Source organism: Phocoena phocoena, chromosome 2, assembly GCF_963924675.1.
Source record: "Phocoena phocoena chromosome 2, mPhoPho1.1, whole genome shotgun sequence".
Taxonomy (NCBI): domain Eukaryota; kingdom Metazoa; phylum Chordata; class Mammalia; order Artiodactyla; family Phocoenidae; genus Phocoena; species Phocoena phocoena.
In genome coordinates this window covers 147,108,439-147,123,673 of record NC_089220.1, presented here as the reverse complement: position 1 = coordinate 147,123,673, position 15,235 = coordinate 147,108,439, and the positions used below count along the sequence as shown (strand labels likewise).

The 15,235-nt window shown below is 35.5% G+C and overlaps 1 protein-coding gene across 9 annotated transcripts in view; it reads right to left on the bottom strand.

Moving 5' to 3' along the window:
• ZMYND11 (zinc finger MYND-type containing 11) overlaps positions 1 to 15,235 on the bottom strand; it is a 138,754-nt gene that overhangs the window by 66,704 nt on the left and 56,815 nt on the right. The gene's annotated exons all lie outside the window — the stretch shown is intronic.

Below are 15,235 nucleotides of genomic sequence, written 5' to 3'. Positions count from 1 at the left end.
TTTCAAAAGCACAAAACATTAGGCAAAAAATATTGAATTTGATCATATCAAAATCTAAAATTTCTGTTCAACAAAGAACACTTTGAGAAAGGTTAGTAAACAGATTAACAGAATAAGAAAAAATATTTACAAAGCATAAAGTGTATAGGAGAATTAACAGAAAGAGCTTCTACAAATCAACAGAAAAAGACAACCCCAATGGGAAAATGGGCAAAGTATAAAAACAGACATCCACAGAAAAGAAAGGCCAAAACCTTATAAGAACACCAAGAACTGGTGCTCTCATTAATAAAGACAGAAATGTAAATTAAAATATCTGAGTGACAAAATTTATGCTGGACGTCAAGTATATACAGACGCTTGCAGAAACTGTGTCCGTGTGCACTAATGAACATGTAGATGGGCATCCTCTCTTGAGAGCTTGGTCAAATTAAGTGGATGCATTTCCTATAGTCAAAATGTTCCCGGATACACACATCAACAAATTACTCATGCAGGTCAAAATTAAACTGTTGCTTGTAGCTGTGAAGAGTTGGAGCAATGCATGGTTATTTGCAAGGTGGAGGGAAAATGGAGACAACCTGAGCATCCATCATAAGGAAATAATTCAAAGCATGAGGAGACCAGTGAAAAAACTGAAAACACCCAAGTTATCCAACCAATGGCAGCATGATGATAATATGTACCCACAGGGTCGTAATAAAAGCTGAACAAGGTAATGAATGTAAAGCGATCAGTCCAGTGCCCAGCACTAACCCACTCTACAGCAATGGTTCCTGTACCAACCACTGTTTATCCTCTAAGCTTTCACCTTCATTACTTATATTACTGAATATTAAAACACGAGTTGTTATAAGAATTTAATAAATGACATATGGAGGCAATACAAAAGTAAAGGGGAAAAAGCATGGCCTCTTAAGTCACCAGGTCTCAGTTCAAATACCAGCTTTACAACTTACTAGCTACATGACCCTGAACAAGTGATTTAACCTCTCTGCATCCCAGTGGGCATATCCTTAAGTAAAATTAATAGTGTCAACCCATGCAGTTGATTTGAAGGTAAGATAATGTAATGTAACCTTACAATAAATGTTTATCTTACTACTCATCCCTCCTCCCTCCCAAAACAGCACAGAACAGTCTCACCAGATGGAATATTGTGCAACCATTACTAATAATAATTTATGGTAACCATATAACAAGGAAAAAGGCTAAATAATGTTGAGAAAATAATAAGCATGTGAAAAATGACCAGAAAGAAATACATCAAAATGGGTCCCTTACTGGGATTGGAGTAGAGAAATTACAGGTGATTATTTTTCTGCTTTTTATTTTTCTGCAAGTATCCTACAATATGGTTATGTTACTTTTAGAAGTTTAAAAAAAATTTAACAGTAATGCTCTGCCACTAGGTGCTTTATAGACACAAGGATGGATCAAACTATGTAAATCAACAAACGTTAACACAGCACGTTAACAGAATGAAAGATAAAAAATCCTATGATGACCTCAATAGATGCAGATAAGGCATGTGACAACACTCAACACCTCTTCATGATAAAAAAACACTCAACAAATGGGGTACAGAAGGAAACTACTACACCATAATAAAAGCCATATATGAAAAAACCCCAGTAACCATCATACTCAATGGTGAAAGACTGAAAGCTTTTCCTCTAAGATCAGGAACAAGACAAGGATGCCCGCTTTCACCACTTCTAGTCAATGTAGTACTAGAAGTTCTAGCCAGAGAAATTTGGCAAGAAAAAGATATAAAAGGAATCTAAATTGAAAAAGAAAAAGTAAAATGAGCACAGTATTTGACATTATCTGAAAAGGAAATTATTACAATAATTCCATTTACAACAGCGTCAAAAAGAATAAAATACTTAGGAATTAAATTAACCAATGAGGTGAAAGACTTATACAGTGAAAACTAAAAAACACTGCTGAAAGAAATTAAAGACATAAATACAGCTGACCCTTGAACATCATGGGGGTTGGGTGCGCCTACATACATACAGTCAAAAATCCATGTATATCCTTACAGTCAGCCCTCCATATCTATGGTTCCACATCCATGGATTCAACCAACTGCAGATCATGTAGTACTGTAGTACATATTTACTTTTTAAATGTCTGTGTATAAGTGGACCCGCACAGTTCAAACCTTTGTTGTTCAAGGGTCAACTGTAAATGGAAACACATCCCATGTTTGTGGATTGGAAGAACTAATATTATTAAAATGTCAATATTACCGAAAGCAATCTATAGATTCAATGCAATCCCTATCAAAATCCCAATGACTTTTTTTCAGATACACAAAAACCAATCAGAAAATTCATACGGAATCTCAATGGACCCCAAATAGCCAAAACAATCTTGAAAGAAGAAGAAAAAATTGAAGGACTCATACTTCCTGATTTCAAAATCTACTTCAAAGCTACAGTAATCCAAACAGTGTGGTACTGGCATAAAAACAGACATACAGACAATGGAATAAGATAGCCCAGAAATAAAATCCTTGCATATACCGCCAAAGGATTTTTGACAAGGGTGCCAAGACTACTCAGTGGGGAACACTCTTTTCAACAAATGGTGCTGTAAAAACTGGACATCAAAATGCAAAAGAATGATGTCAGGCTTTCACCTAACAAAATATACAGAAATAAACTCAAAATGGATAAAAGACCTAAATGTAAGATCAAAAACAATAAAACTCTTGGAAGAAAACTTAGGACAAAAGCTTCACAACACTGGATTTGGTGATGACCTCTTGGATATGACATCGAAGGCACAGGTAACAAAAGAAAATATAGTCAAATTGGACTTCATGAAAATTTTAAAATTTTGTACATCAAGAGACACTACCCACAGAGTTAAAAGGCAACCCACAAAAAGGAGAAAATATTCAAAAATCATATATCTGATAAGAAATTATTATCCAGAACATACAGAGAACTCCTAAAACTCAACAACATATAAACCTGATTCAAAAACGGGCAAAGGACCTGAACAGACATTTCTCCAAAAAAGATGTTTAAAGGACCAATGAACACATGAAAAAATGCTCAACATCACTCATCATTAGGGCAATGTAAATCAAAACACAAGACTACTTAATGCACTGTGGTAAATGGGAAGGAAATCCAAAAAAGAGGGATATATGTATGTGTATGTATGTGTATAGATGATTCGTTTTGCTGCACAGCAGAAACTAACACAACATTGTAAAGCAACTATACTCCAATTAAAAAAAAACAAAACAAAAACACGAGATACCATTCACACCCATCAGGATGGATACTATCAAAACAGAAAATTATAAGTGTTGACTAGGTCACAGAAAATTTGGAACTCTTGTGCACTGTTGGTGGGAATGTAAAATGGTACAGCTGCTGTGGAAAACAGTATGGTGGCTCCTCACAAAATTAAAAATAGAATCATCATATGATCCAGCAATTCTACTTCTGGGTACATACCCAAAAGAATTGAAAGCAGAGTCTCAAAGAGGTGTACGTACACCATGTTCATAGCAGCACTGTTCACAGTAGCTAAAACGTGGAAGTAACCCAAGTGTTCAATGATGGGTGAATGGACAAACATAAGGTGGTCTATATATACAATGGAATATTATTCATCCTTAAAAAAGAAGAAAATTCTGCAATATGCTACAACATGGATGAACATGAGGACATTAAATTAAATGAAATAAGCCAGTCACAAGAAGACTAATACTGTGTGATTCCACTTATATAAGGTACTTCGAGTAGTCATAGTCATAGGAACAGAAAGTAGAATAGTGGCTGCCAGGGTCTGAGGGGAAGGAGGAGTTACTGTTTAATAGGTAATGAGTTTCAGTTTTGCAAGATGAAAAGAGCTATGGAGATGGGTGGTGGTGACAGCAGCACAACAATGTGAGTGTATTTCATACCACTGAACTGCATACTTAAAAATGGTTAAGATGGTATCTTTTATGTTCTGTATACTTTACCACAATAAAAAAAATTAGAAGTAATAATAATGATCTGCCACTAGGTGCTTTATAGATGGATAGGTATACAACAAATATTTTAAGATTGCATTGAACAAAAAAGTAATAAACTTCAAACCTAAACAGCATCATCAATGAATTTATTTTTAAAATTAGATTATACTCTGAAGAACTAGGTTCTCCCTAATTCTAACATTTAACCTGTGACAAATAATTTACTCATACAGCCTCATATTCTTTACCCATAAAGTGGGGCTAAAATGAACGTCAGAGTTGCTGTTAGGCTGAAATGAGATAATATGGAAACACCAAGTAGACGACAATGTTTTTAAAACTTCAAAGTTTGCAAGGATACAAATATAAATTCATTAAATATCAAAAGGAAACATTTAATGGTTAGGAGCTTGGACTATGACATTAGATCTATACTCAAATTTCAGTTCTACCGCCAGAAACCTGTGTGGCTGTAGGCATTTTATTTCACCTGCCTAAGCTTCATCATCTTCATCAACAAAATGAGGGTAATGACAGTAGACCTCACGGAGTTCCAATGTGAAAATTAAATGAGAAATCATATAGGGCATTGTGCTTGTCACAAAATAATGACTCGATGTTCTCAATTATTATAATCTTCTTTGAAACTACTTCTTCAGTTAATGCAACCAAATATTTATTATAATTAAGAAACCTTTTTTCAGCATCTTGTCCCAGCTACTATGCTTCATACTAAGATCCAAAGGTAGGAAAGATGCATGCCCTACCCTCAAGATGCTCACAAACAGCAAAGGAAACAGAAATATTTTTTAAAGATCATAAAAGGCTATAACAAATAATAAAAATTCAGCTTTATACATGTTACTATGTGAGCAAAGAGTAAGAGTAAAGGGATTGGTTATAGTGAGGAATAAATCAATATCTCAAAGGAAATCATGTTCGAGTTGGATCTTAAAAGAAAAGGGATGCTCTGTCCATTAATGAAGGAAAAATACAAAATGAAGAATCAAAATAATAGGGTTCTGAGGCAACTGAGAACAGTCTCATCAGATGGACTCTGAGTTGGGGGAGGCAGGTCATGGAAGGAAGGAAAGTTAGGGTCCGACTGTGAAAGGCTCAGCACAAACACCTTGTTCAAGTATTTGCACTTTACGCACAATGGGGAAATCAAGAACATAATCAGAACTAAAATCTAGAAAACTGATAAAATGTGAGGCTTAGGTCAACTTAAAGGTGTCAGAAATGACTTCCTAGGAGATATGTCTTGAAAAAGGAGTCTGTCTAGTGGACAAGTCCAGGAGGACCGGCATCCCAGCCAAGTGTGGAACACAGCAGAGCTGAGGCCCTCGAGAGCCCAGTGTCTGAAGTACAGGCCATTCTGAGCAGGAAACAGCAAAGAGGTGATGCAAATGAGGAAGGCCAAGGTATTGACACCCTGAACAAGGGATTGGGAAAGCATCGGCAACAGAAGAAGGCTTTCAGTTGTGGAACATTTGATAAGATAGTGTTTTTGAAAAACATCTCTGACACCAATGATGGGAAGAGGAAACAGACTAGCAAGACCAGGAGACCAGAGGCCCCAATTAGGAACCTGCTGCCACTGCAAAGGCAGGAAATTACTCAAGGCTAAAACCCAGGCCAGGTAGGGAAGAGCAGACATTTAAGAGGACCATTCAATCTATCCAGTCTAGGATACTCCAAACACATTTACATTCCCCTCTAGCCACAGGATTAAAATCTCAATGCTGGCATTAGAGGCCCTCCTAGTCTGGGCCTCTCTGCCTTTTCATTCCCTTTCCCCCAAAACTCTACAGTCCCTCTGTTTTGACTCCCCTCTCTGCCTCACCAAATCCCATCCAACTTCCAAGGCCTGACCAATTCCATACCCTCCATAAGGCCTCCCTGACTCTCCCTCAGTGACTGCCCCCTCAAATAAGGTCTATCATATTATTAATTAAACATTCCACTCACATGGGGCTGAGCTGTCTTCTGTCTGTGATACCTCTCCTATTATTTGGTACTATTGTTTTATTCTTTAATGGTTATTGACACTTTTCTGTGCCTTGTCTGTATGTTTCCATCACAGAACTGCAGAGAAATGTGAAACATGAAAACAGCTAGACAACAATCCAAGACAAGGCGAGTGCCACTAGAAAAAACTCACTGTAGAACTGTGGATTCTGATTCTTCAGAATCAGTTACTTCTTCTGTAAGGCTGTTATTATGTAAAATAACAATGGTAACAGTGGTAAACTGTACCTGCCAATCTGCTACCATAAGAAGATATATAAGAAAGAATAAATCAATGTAGATTGAAATGAGAATGTAGTTATGAGAATGAAGAATTCTTGGAAGTACATATACAGCATAACATTAACTGCTAATTTTTTAAAACTAACTTTATTTTCAAAGAAGTAACTTAGGCAATGGCCATTTTCCTATTCTACAATAAATCTTATGAGGGAATAGAAATTGACAAAGACAAAATTATAACTTAACAAATAGTTCCTAGAAATCATGGGTTTCATAAAACTGAACCGTAATAAATAAATAAACAAATAAATAAATAATGTGTACCTAGTTGCAACTTCAAAGGCAACCTACACATGAAGAAGACTTACAGTTTGGGCTTATGTCTGTCTGTAGTGACAGGAAGAACTCCAGGAGAACTCAAATTTCAATGCCAAACATGTCACAAGAGGTCAGAGGTCACATTTTCTAACTGGGGTTTGACCCTAAAGTAAGCAATACATGTAATTAATTGATGCCCTAATCTGAAACATTAACTTGAATGGGACTAAGTCAACCAATCCAATGTTAGTCTAATCATGCTAGTCACAAACATGGTTACCTCTAGAAACACAAAATCAAAGTTGTTCAAGACAGGAAAGAAAGTTTCAACTGCTTTTTCCAATAGTAAACAAAAAAATTAATTTGACCTCTCCCAATGACACCAATAATGTTAGCCAATAATGCTGGTAGAGACTAATATAAAATCCATACTTATTTCAAAAATATGTCTTTAAATTATAACTATTACTTAGAATACTTATGAAACTCTAATGCTATAATTATCCAAATTAGATATGCATAATTTGTTTGGATTAAAGAGGAAAAAATGACATGTAACTTATTTTTATTGGATATTAAAATAGAGGTGACATTTTAAAAAATAACCTGACAATGAGTATTTTTATTGGATATTAAAATATAAGTGACGTTTTAAAACATAACCTGACAATGAGTTAAGAATCGTATTGGGAATCTTAGGGATTCAAAGTTTAAATTTCATTTCTGTTACTGATTTCATTGTCATATGAATCTTCACCTCTTTGCTCCTTGACTTAAAAACTGTAAAACACGGGCTAACATCACGATTTTAAACATAAAAATATTTTATAAATATTTGTTTTATATAAGCAATCAACTATTTCAAAGTTTTAATTTCATTACACCTATCCAAACTTCAAAAAACTGATGAATTCATATGTGCTACTTATAATTTAGCATTTATAGACCTTTAAAAGAGAAGCTACTCTTGCCTATGCTTATGTTCATCTAAACTGACTAACGTATATTCTTTTTTATGATAAAATGAATCATTTGTTTCCACCTTATGATAACTAGAACATCACAAAACATCTTTCAGTTTCTAAAAATATAAAATTTTTTTTATATTTTATAAAATTTTGGAGAGGCCAAAATTTATTTGTGCTTATTTAGTTTCCAAGTGCAGACATGTATGGAATTTTATATCATCATTAAATCAAATTTATAAACATGAGCTTTTAAATCAGAGGCATAGGTTACCCATTAATTTTAAACAATCAAACTTCATCCCATACATGTATTTTGATTTCAGATTGACTTTTTATAAAAACACATCCCCAAATAACAGAACTTGTCAAAGAAGTTTCTCTTAGTGATGTTTTTTAAATACTTAAAATATTCAATAAGTCTCAACAGTGATTCTCTAATTTACAGCACCTTTTCTACTCCTTTTTGAACAGAAAACTAGCAGGTTAAAAAAAAAAAAAAAAGAAAAGTTTAAAAAAGGTGGTAAAAAAGACTCAGGACTCTTTCCAAGGGAGGTGTTCTGACAACTAACAGGAGGCTACTGCTATGAACCCTGAAAGTTAGACATCATCATATTGGGTGGAAGAAACATTTGCAACACAGAAAAATTATCCTATTTTGTTAAAGAAATTGTTATTAGTCCCTAATTGTTCGATTAACTTGGAGGACCTGAAGCTTCTACTCATGAAATTTCTTTTTAAATTTCAACACAAATTTAATATTTTAATGATCCTTTGAAGAAGATACTGCTGTAGATTCTGATGTGTCTAGTGTTATATACAAAAATGAAAAATGTTCCTTGAATTTGCCTCTGCTAGAAGGAATTTTTACCACTTTTAGCTCTGCTTTAGGACTTCAGAAAATACACAGTACCTTTAACAACTTTTTTTTTTTTTTTTTTGAGAAAAACGGCAAGACTGCTGTGAGCTGGGAAGATGGTAGAAGTAACATGGTTTTTAATGTTTCCCAAACCCTCTACATAGTTACTAGAAGAGTTAGCCAAAGCAAACAAACAACCCAACCCCTGCCAAAAACATAAACAACAAAATTAAGTGATGAGAATCCCCATGAATCCCAAAGTCTTAGTAGGTGAGGACAAATCTCCAAGAGCTGCAATCGCAATTGGTATTGACACCTGTGCAGGAGAAAGCAAGGGACACAACAGACCACCTAATGGAAGTGAGTATAGGAGGATAAAACGACCAACAGGCAGTCATTGAAAAGCAAAGTGGGCCAATTTGAGAACAGCAGTTGAAACTGGGTAGGGTTTTACACACTTCCATTTGCAGGTAATTGATGGTAATTTGTGAATTCATGGTAAAGCCTTAAGGGGCTAGAACATAGTGAGACCTATGAACACTCAAAATTAATAATCCAAAGCTCCCTTTCAGTACAGAGCTCCACGGTGTAGAGGAATTGCTAGTAATAAAAGTACCAAACACTACTGAAGTCTGGTCATAAAGATCTCCAATGTAAGGACAATGGGTACAAAAGAAATTACAATTCTGGAAGAAGGTACAGAAGAAGCAGGAAATCATGGTAAATATGAGCCCATATTGTTAAGCTCTTCATAAAAGTGACATAAGAAGATGCTTTAGAGCCATATCTAGAAAAACTATTCTCAACCACCTTTTCCTGACACAAGTTCTGGAAGCTTGATTTCACATGAAAGGACTGGCTGAAGAAGCAGGACATCCTTAAAATGAAAGCACGCCTGAGCGATATGCCTATAACATAGATGAAAACTGTAACTACTATTTTAAAACACGTGAAAAGACGTTAAGAAGATGATGCTAAGATATAGGAAAGATATAAATCAGAATTAGAAAAACTCAGAAATGACTTAAACATGCGAAGTAAATGAAAAAATCACTTCAGAAGTAAAAGGGCCAAAGTAAAAGGCACACAAGAGTGAGTACATAGCAGAAAAAGTCATAAGTAGAAGTTGTAAAGAAAGAAAATATTAAAAACCAAAAATATATAGTAGCTTTATTTATAACTGCCCAAACTGAAAATTACAAATATAGAAGATAGGGAAAGAAACCAACACAGTATAAGAGAAGGCCCCAATAAATGACAACTAAACAAGATAATAAAAGTCCATGGATGATATATATACAATTGACCCTTGAACAACACGGGGGTTAGAGTCCGCCTCACCCCCAACGCAGTCAAAAATCTCCATTTCCCTTTACAGTCAGCCCTCTGTATCTGCGGTTCCACATCTGGATTCAGCCAACCATGAATCACGTAGTACTGTGGTGTGTATTTATTGAAAGAAATACGCATATAAGTGGGCCTGTACAGTTCAACCCATGTTGCTCAAGGGTCAAACTGTTATCATTTTTAAAGTAAAATTTTCAATATTTCAAAAAAACATATTAAAGGGACACTGTATACCCAACAAACAACCTAGAATGACCAGCACTGAGACACAGTCAAGTTCCTAGACTTCAAAGAAAAAAAAATCTTTGTGAATCTAGGCAAAAGGACAAAGTCACAACAGAAAGAAAATCAACTTGTCAACAGATTTTTTGATGGCAATGCTTTAAGCCAGAATAGATAACATATATAAGAACCTCAGAGAAAGAAAACAAAAGCTAAGGATTTTATATCCAACCAAATTCCCTTTTAAGTAAAAAGCCTGCAGACCAACTGTTATTATAACATGCAAGAACTCAAATATTTGTCCCCAGGAAGTCTTGATTATGAATCTACTAGATGGAGCTGCCACTATGTAAAACTATGAAGCTTCCTCAGAAAATTAAAAATAGAACTACCATATGATCCAGCAATTCCACTCCTGAGTACTTATCCAAAGAAAATGAAATCACTATCTTAAAAAGATATCTGCGGGGCTTCCCTGGTGGCGCAGTGGTTGAGGGTCCGCCTGCCGATGCAGGGGACGTGGGTTCGTGCCCCGGTCTGGGAAGATCCCATATGCCGCGGAGCGGCTGGGCCCGTGAGCCATGGCCGCTGGGCCTGCGCGTCCGGAGCCTGTGCTCCACAACGGAAGAGGCCACAACAGTGAGAGGCCCGCGTACCGCAAAAAAAAAAAAAAAAGGATATCTGCACCCTCATGTTCATAGCAGCACTATTTACAACAGCCAAGACATGGAAACAACCAAAGTGTCCATCCACAGACAAATGGATAGAGAAAATATGGTATACATGCACAGTGGAATATTATTAAGCCATAAAAAAAGAAGGAAATCCCATCATTTTGTGACAACATGGATCAATCTTAAAGGCATTATGCTACATGAAATAAGTCAGACAGAGAAAGATAAATACTATATGATCTCACGTATATGTGGATTCTTAAAAAACTAAACTCATGGATACAGAGAACAGATTGTTGGTTGCCAGAGGCAGGGGCTGGGGGTGGGCAAAATGAGTGAAGGTGGACAAAAGGTACAAACTTCCAGTTATAAGATAAATAAGTTCTGGGTGTGTAATGTACAGCATGGTTAACAATACAAAATTGTTAAGAGAGTATAAAAAGTTCTCTTCACAAGAAAAAAAGTTTCGTAACTAGGAGAGGTGATGGATGTTAACTATATTTACTGTGGTAATCATTTCACAATATAAACATGTATCAAATCATTATGTTGTACACCTTGAACTAATACAATGTTATATGTCAACTGTATCTCAATAAAACTGCAGGGGTGGGGAAGTGAAAAACTTTTTTTAAAGAATGTTCTAGAGAATGAACTTTAGATATCAGTGGTGAGCATGAAATACACACTTACTTGGAGAAGTAAGACTAAATGGCAGTTGTAAGGAAGAAAGTATAATACATAATTGCTATTTTCTGTGACAGTTTAGAATTTGTACAACTGTTTAAAGATGGGCAAGACAACTTATATGGTTTCCATGAAACGTATTATTAGTTAAGTGTTGATGCTATTATTCTCAGACAGCTTGGGATGCAGTGTTGGATGAAACAATTGAGTAACTACATGATATTCTAAAATGTTATTATCCACGATGTCCTAAAGAATCATGACTCTTACTGTGTAAGAAAGGAGTTAAAGATTTTAGATAGCTCAGTAAAAACCAGTAGCCATAAATTCAAGGGGAAAATATCATTATGAATTCATGATGTAGTTTTTTTCTTTTACAATTATATGTATTTCCTAACTCGTCCACTAAAAGACCTAGAAAGAGAGACCAACCTGGCAGCAATGAGCACACTGAAGGCCAAAAAAGGCTCTTGAAACATAATTTCTAACTGCGAGAAACCAGAGACCCTTGGAGAAATCAGTGGTTCCAGGACTGGAGCAGGGTGTATCCTAGATGAGCCTGAAAAAATTCTGTCGTGTCAGAAAACAGAGAGGAACTTCAGGGGCCAACGTGAGGAGGCTCCAAATTGTCAAAGAAGGGAAAAGTTAAGCATCAATAGGGATTATATCAGAAACAGACTGATATATATCAAATGGATTGAAACACATGAATTCCAAATGACAAAAAAAAAACCTAATTGGTTGCCATTAGAGGATGCTATTGTGAAAACTGGTAAATAAAAGAATCAGTTATTCTACCTTTCTGATATGAACGATACCACATGGTAACCATATACTACATGATGGGAAGTTTATATCCTTATAGAATTATTCCAGTTAAAAAAGAAAAGATAAAACTAGATTATCACTATTTTGCAATCCTTAATGAATTATGGGATCTAGCCACTGCATACCAGGCTTAGTACTAACCTCACCAGATGAAATACATTATGGCCTCCTGAGGGCAGAACACATCACCACCTATGAAGAAGTCTCACCCCCACCCCCAAGCCTTAGGATCAACTATTAATTTCCATGAGATGCAAAGGAAGGAGCAGCAGGTTAAAGTACACCACAGGGATGAAACCAGTGAAGGCAGGCTATAGGAAACAACAGAGCAAATGAACCAGGTCCTTAGATAAATAAATTGCAAAGGAAAACAAAAAAAAAAGATGAATGAGAAACCTATAGCTTAAAACTGACTTAAAAGACATTTTAAATAAAAACAAGCAGAACTGGGCTTCCCTGGTGGCGCAGTGGTTGGGAGTCCGCCTGCCAATGCAGGGGACGCAGGTTCGTGCCCCGGTCCGGGAAGATGCCACGTGCCGCGGAGCGGCTGAGCCCGTGAGCCCGTGAGCCCGTGAGCCCGTGAGCCACGGCCGCTGAGCCTGCGCTTCCGGAGCCTGTGCTCCGCAATGGGAGAGGCCACAACAGTGAGAGGCCCGCGTACCGCAAAAAAAAAAAAAAAAAAAAAAACAAGCAGAACTAAAACATTATACAGAGGTAAACTACGGTGTTTAGGATGTGCCAGGCTTCAAAATATAAAGAGCCATGACCCCAAAGCCCAAAACTTAATGCGTGACTGAAGCTGTACAGTTTGTATTTTTATGGAGTCACTCACCAGTCAAATATAGAATGAAACTTAATGACTACATATACATTCTTCACATCAACTCTACTAAAGCCTTCAGTAACTTAAGATATTTGGATAAAGATTAAAGATACCTCTATGTTCAGACTTAGTTGTAACTAAGCAGAGTACCTTGATTTAAAATTAATCTAAAGCTTGAAAAGTATTTACCTATTTAGAATACAGAATAAGATTATTAGACTTTAAAGCAAAAGATCTGACTTCCTGTCATGGTCCAATTCTTCTTCCTAACTTACCTTGGCAAGGGTTACGAGCAAGGAAATTAACACTGCTGAGAAGCCAAGGCACTGGGCTAGGCAATTATCTAGACAGCTCCTTCCCGGGGCTGACGGTCTGGCAGGGAAATAATTACACATGTGACTAGTGTTATGAAAGAAGTACAAGATGCTCTAAATGCACCCCCGTAATAAAAAGGAATATGACATACTCTCAGATGAGATGAAGCAGAAGAAACACTGGGAACCACTCAAACACTTACCCTCTGATTTTCTCAGTATTTTTTTCATCTTTAGATAAGACTGATGAAACAATGACTATTTGGCAGGTAAATGAATTTATTCATATCTATCTTAAGATCTATGGATGGACCTTAGGACAGGAAGGTAAATAAGCCTTGGCACCCTTAAGGTTGTACTGATGAGGAAAGGAGGAGACAGAATGTTTATGGACAATCCATTGTGCACAACGAGAAGAGGTGTGCAGTGCTGTCAACAGCCTCTGCATCGCTCACAATTTAACATGTATACACATGTACACACGTTACGGTCATCCAAAGACCTACTCTCTGACACCCACATCAGCAACCTTGTCAGCCAAACTCTATACATGTCACCTGGAGATTCCCACAGCTTCCTAGAGAATGTCCCTAGAGTTTTCAGAGAAAGATGCCATGCATTAATAAGAAGTAATAGCCTGTAAAGTTGAAATAGCTCAGTCAAGATTAAATGACTTTAATTTAAAAAATTAAATCCAAAGATTTCTACATTCTTCTGTAAGTAATTTTTGATATACAGAAACTATGGGTTTTTTAAAAATCCCAACCACAGGAAAATACTTAAGGCTTTTTCTCCTTTGAGGTTGTTAAAAAAAACTTTTATTCCAATATCACCAATATTAAAAGTAATTTAATTATTATGTACTATTTATTTTATTCTTATTTTCCACATAGCTGTTACCTATTTTTTTCCCTTCTATTCACCTACAGGAGCTAGGAGTTGTACATGGGCAACTTTAAAATATTCAAAGGGTTAAATATAGAGTTAAAGCAATATACAGCATCATCTTTCTTTCTCATGTCCCTTCCCTCTCAAGTAACCCTTATAATCTTCTTCACTAGAATATGGCTAAGTGACAAAAATCTGATACTTAACTTTGTTACTTATTAATAACGACAAAAATAAGCACTTAATTAAATGGGCTTTCGTAAATCATCTGTTTTCCATTTTTATAGGTAGCATCTAAAGAATGTGTTGGAGAATAAGTATAAAGAAATTCTATTTAAATTACGAAAAAATATCATTCAAACATTTTAAAAGATTAATTTAACTTTATTCCTTTAAAAATACCAAACACAACAAAATCAAGTTCTATTTGAAGACTCTCTTATAATTAGTACATAACATGTAAATAGAGTATTCATACAGTAGTCTGATTTTTTTCTGTTCTGAATCTTGGACTGCCAAGATAAACAGCATTGGAAAATAAAGAAGAACTTTCTTCTGTCAACTGAAGATATATTTACTCTAACTTCTAAAATATAAAATGAAATTGTTAAAAATTCTTGGTTAGTGTGCTACAAACTAGTAAGATGTTACTATACCTACACCAAGCTATATGGTAGCATATATTATTCACACATTAAAATGAATAATGAACAGTAGACTTTTAGATAGCTTACATAAAAGCAAGCGATTAACTAAAAGCCTTTTTAATAAAAGACTTAAATAAGGACTTGTTTTCAAGAACTAAAAAATTTTTGAGAACTATAAATCTATTAGTGTACTATTGGAAATAGTACACATTGATACTTTACTTATCTAATATTCATTTATACAACCTCTAAACACAAGTTGCTTGTGTATGTTTCAGTATTTACTTCCCTAACAACTTTATACTCCTGTAAGGCAAAGTATCTAGTACTTTGTAATATATGTTAATTAGCATAATAAATAAATAAATAATCTTTGGACCTTTTCTCCCAAAGTCTTATATAAAATTTTACATAGACTTTTT